The sequence below is a fragment of the Condylura cristata genome, unplaced genomic scaffold (assembly GCF_000260355.1).
Source record: "Condylura cristata isolate star-nosed mole 26May11 unplaced genomic scaffold, ConCri1.0 scaffold00048, whole genome shotgun sequence".
Classification (NCBI taxonomy): Eukaryota; Metazoa; Chordata; class Mammalia; order Eulipotyphla; family Talpidae; genus Condylura; species Condylura cristata.
In genome coordinates, this window is record NW_004567149.1 from 654703 (window position 1) to 659868 (window position 5166).

Genomic DNA, 5166 nt, shown 5'->3' on the forward strand with positions numbered 1-5166 from the left:
CGCCAACATTTGTTGTTGCTAGTTGTTTGAAGATGTGCCATTCTCACTGGGGTGAGGTGGTATCTCATTGTGGTTTTAATTTGCATCTCCCTTATGCTTGTTGGCCATCTGCATTTCCTCTTTGGAGAAGTGTCTTTTTAGCTTTTCTGCCCATTTTCTGATGGGGTTGTTTATTTTTGTTGAGCTTCATCAGTTCTTTGCCTATCTTTGTGATCAATCCTTAGTTTTGTGTGAAAAACTTTTTTCCCAATTAGTGGGATGTCTGTTTGTTACTATTTCTTTCAATATATACATACATGCATGCATATATATATGCATCTATCTATCTATCTATCTATCTGTCTATCTATCTATCTCTATCTCTATCAAATTCCAGACTCTAGTGTTCTGATGCAAAGTTCCCTGCAGAGCAGTGGTACCATGCATTCTTGTGTCTGAATGCACCAGAATCCCTCTTGCACCTGGCCGGCCCCGCACTTTGTTCTCTTGTTCCACGGTCTCCCTGCCCCTGCCCATGCTGGCTTCCTGCCCTGGACACCCTGGCCACCATTTCCCCGTCCTGCCTGGCACCACAATCTCGGCTGCAGCCCGTCTCCCCTACACTTCTCACCTGCTGTGGTCTCTGCCTGTTATTACTCCTGGCCGCAGCCGCGCCACCAGGCTGCACGCGCTCCATCCCTTACAGTCCTGGTTTGCCCGTGAGTTTCTCCTTCCTCTGCCCTTTCCCAGGCCCGCCCCACCCAGCTTCTGCCTTCCCCCATTCCTCTCTGTATTTACATCATGTCACTATGTGCTGAAGCACAAGCAGCTGTGAAGACGGAAGGTGGGGAGACCCAGGAGTGAGCAGTGCTGGCTCCACTTACCCTACCCCACCCCCACTCACAGTGTGAAGGAAGGAGCAGCCCTGGGGGCAAAGGCCGCAGTGGGGCAGGGGCCTGGTATTGAAGCTGTGTAATGGGGCAGTGCAGAACATGACCCGCAGCCTCAGGTGGGAAGGCCTCAGGGAGCAGGACACCCCTTTTCCCACTGTGGGAGCAGGGTCCAGGACTCTGTGTTCATGGTAACGGTCCTGATGTATGTTGAATGCCGCTGACGCGACTTGTGGTTTCAGCGGCTTCCAGGAGCCTTAGGTGAATGGCAGATTAAGAAATGTGGGGTTTTGCTTCCATTTCAACTTGGTTTTCGAAACTTCAGGCACAGCAGGACTGGTGGGAGCACCCTGGGGCTTCCCCTCCGGTCCTGCAGCCCCACCATGCAACTGCAAGCCCTCACCTGCACCTGCAGCCCTGGCTCTGCACCTGCCCTCCAGTTTGCCCTGTACCACTTGCTGGACTCCTCTGTGTAGGCGTCAGGATCCTAGAAGGGAGAAAAACAATTTACCCTGTATCCTGGGGATTTTGATTTCCACCTTCCTGTAATGAAAGGCCAATTTGTTGGAGAAAAATGTGTTTTTATAAAGATGGAAAATCGTGACCACCTGTGGTGGTCACGTGGCACACACCACCCAGACACGTGGTACACGGTGATCATGGGACATAACCTACCTAGATGTGTGACTGATTACGTGGCATGCCAGACGGGAACACATGACCGTGATGGTTAGGTGGCACAGCTAATGTAAACATGTGATATGTGGTGGTCGCGTGGCAACACCTTGTGGTCAAGTGACACACCCTACCCAGACATGATACACGGTAGTCACGTGGAACACCCCACCGGACACTCATCACGCGGCATGCCCAACCCAGACACGTGACTAGTCAGGTGGTGCACCTCAACCTGACACGTGATGCACAGTGGTCACGTGGCATGCACACCTAGACATCTGACTGGTCACGTGGCAAAAAGACTCTGACACATCACCAGTGGTTGCATGTCAGACAGCAACACATGACTCCTGGTGGTTAGGTCTCACAGGTGATGCAAACATGTGACATGCGGCTATCACGTGGCAAACCCACATGGACATGTGGGCTTGTCACATGGAACACATGAGCCCAACACATGACCAGCAGTTGTCACATGGCATACCCACCCGGACACGTGATCCATGACAGTCACGTGGCACACCCCACTCGGACATGTGAAATGTCATGTGCCCCCATGGACCCTGACACATGACCCGTGGTGGTCTCGTGTCATACTGGATCTGGAAACGTGACCTATGGTGGTCATGGGGCACACCCACCCTGACACATGATGCTTGGTGGTCACGTGGCACACCCCATCTGGACACATGACATGTCATGTGGTCTCATGGACCCGACACAAGACCCTTGGTGGTCACGTGGCACACCCAACCCGAGCATGTGACTTGCATTGTTGACGTGGCACACACAACTGACGTGAGTGGTTGCGTGGCAAAAGGACCTGGACACGTCACCAGTGGTGGTCACGTGGCACACCTGCCAGACACATGACTGGTCACATGGCACGCCAGATGACAACATGTGGCCCATGGTGGTTATGTTCCACCCCATCCAGACACGTTACCCATGGTTGTCACATGGCACACCCCACCTGGACACATGACTCCTTACATGGCATCCCGACCTGGACATGTGACCAATAGTGGTCACGTGGCACACCATACCCAGATACATGACTTTTCACGCGATACACCCAATGCGGACATGTGGCACACCTCCCGAGAACAGTGACCTACAGTGGTCACTTGTTACATCCCACCAGATACGTGACCCGTGGCAGTCACGTGGCACACCTGGCTTGGACACGTGGTTGTGCTGGTCATGTGGCTCTCCTGTATTGGTTGTATCCCAGACATGTGCTCCAGTTAGGTGAGAGGTGAGAGGACTCCCCACAGCAGAACAGGTGGATCCACTGAAACACACCACTACAGGAGTATGGGAGCACTGGACACCACTCCAGGACCACTGGACCTCCTGGGGTAGCTCCTGGGCAGGATCCACTTGTGCCTTGTGCCCCAGTGACTGCCAATAGCTGCTTGGGTTGAGATGAGCCCCTGCACCCCTGGGGAGGCCCAGACCTCTTGTACTTACTGGAACCTTTTTAAAAAAGATTTATTTATTTTTCATACAAAACTGGGGTACAGGCCAGAGGTGCTGGGGCAGCGAGAGGCTTCACCAGAGATGGAGTGGAGAGAAGGACAGGCAGACTGACGAAGAAGTACACTGCTGAGGGGAGCAGCGGGCGGGTCAGGAGAGGTCTGCGGCACCATGTGGTCACCTTTGTGGTAGGTAGGGATTGAACCCATGCGGAAGAGGCTTTATCTTCCCAGTGCTGTGCTTTAACCCGCTGCGCCACCAGGGAGGGCCTGTTATAGTAACCTTTTGTTTAAGCACAATATTTAAAAATTAAAAAAGGGTAATATGCATTTATTTGGAGTAAGAAATGAGCAGGAGCTGTTGGGGACCTGCCCCAACCTCGGTTCCATCCTGAAGAGGGCGGAGAAAGTGTCCACACTGAGGTTCTGTAAAAGAGAAAATGAGAGAGCACACTCCAAAGCTTGGAGAAACTGCTCCGTTTATTGCCTGGACAGCAGGGTTTTTATGTGGTAAATTTTGGCATTATTACTCGATACCTGTCATGACCACATGTTTTGATCATACAAAACTTGTTGGGAAGGAAGGGAAACTTTACATATATATATTTTTTAAGATTTGTTTATTTATTCATACAGAACTGGGATACAGGCCAGTGATGCGGAGGGTGGGAGGCTTCACCAGAGACAGAGTGGGAAGCAGAACAGGCAGATCAACCAAGTACACTGCTGAGGGGAGCAGCGGGCGGGTCAGGAGAGGTCTGCCACGCCATGTGGATCACCTCCAGGGCAGGCGGGAATCGAACTCCTGTGGAAGTGGCTTTAGCTTCTTAGTGCTGTGCTTTAACCCGCTGGGCCACCAGCGAGGGCCCAACTTTACATATTTTTACTTTATCAAAGTGCTAATTTATAAGTACTCATATTCCAGAAAGCCATACTTAATCATTAGAAACATCACTATAGAAAACAATCACTTGTTACCTAAGAAACATCAAGTTACCATTACTAAAACTTAACAGAGGTCAATATTGTTTTCTCATGGGAGAGTCATTATCATCTTGGCTCACTAAGCAACAGATTCTTGTGGCCTAGGAAATCAAATAGTTACATGTTTTGAATCTTTTAGCAAAACGGGAGTGGAGACATGCACCTGTTCCCCGCAAAGGGAACTTCCTTGAAGCCAGCTTCACCCGCACTTCTTCGTGACAGGTCTGCTATGCGACAGGTGTGCGACCAGGCCTTCTTCGTGACAGGTCTGCTATGCGACAGGTGTGCGACCAGGCCGAGGGTCCAGGGGGAGCTAGACGCACCAGGAGCCTCCGTTTGAGCTAGACAGTGAAGCCCCTTTGATGGATTTCAGGTAAAGGAGTTCCGTGGACGGGTTGGTTCTTGGGCGCCTTTGACCAATACTGTGGGGACGTCCCCTTCGGTCAGCGCAGGACAAGTGTTTAAGGAGACAACAGGGAAGGGAGACAGGGGGCTGGAGAGGGCAGAAAGTGCGCCTGTCAGGGCGGGGCTATTCCCTGATGACATTCTTGTGACAGTTGTTGCCTGGGGTTGTTAGGGTCTGAGAACTGGATTACTGGAAGACACAAGAATGCAATTTGCAAAGTAGAGTTTATGGGGCTGGCTAGCCAGGGTCTCAAGGTGGGAGGGGGTGGGTGAGCCAAGATTCCCAGAAAAGGGAGAACAGAAGGAAAAGGGGAGCGTGTGCCAGCCTCACGAGGCCAGGCCGCCTGCCCTGACAAGCAAGCTCTGCACCAGGGTGAGAAATTCCCCTGAAGTGAAGTGACTTGACTACTGACTGATAAATAAACACAAAAGGGCTGTTTTTGCAAAGTCTCTCACTGCCTGATGGATGGAGGAAAACCCAAATCTTATCATTCTATTTTCTCACCTGGCCTTCTACTCAGCTTCTAAAGAATTACTCAAACATCCTGCTGTCTGGCCTTTAGATGTGGAAATTCATCCAGGTTGCCTGTTTTTAAACTAGTCAAGTTTCCCACCTGCTATACCTTAAAGAAATCCACAAGTCTTCTGGCTAGTTTTTCAGGATTCTACTATGTAGTCTTCAGATAAGGAAATCCACCTATGTCTCCTATTCAGAGATTTGATTAGCAAGGAATTTCCTCTTCTGTCTCCCA

General features: G+C 50.9%; 1 long non-coding RNA gene across 2 annotated transcripts in view; it reads left to right on the forward strand.

The window, feature by feature from the left end:
• Positions 1–5166, forward strand: part of LOC105854518 — a 20577-nt gene that overhangs the window by 10299 nt on the left and 5112 nt on the right. For both annotated transcript variants that reach the window (XR_001146174.1, XR_001146175.1), the window contains exon 2: positions 4232–4382. This is a non-coding gene — a long non-coding RNA (uncharacterized LOC105854518). The remainder of the gene's footprint in view (positions 1–4231; positions 4383–5166) is intronic.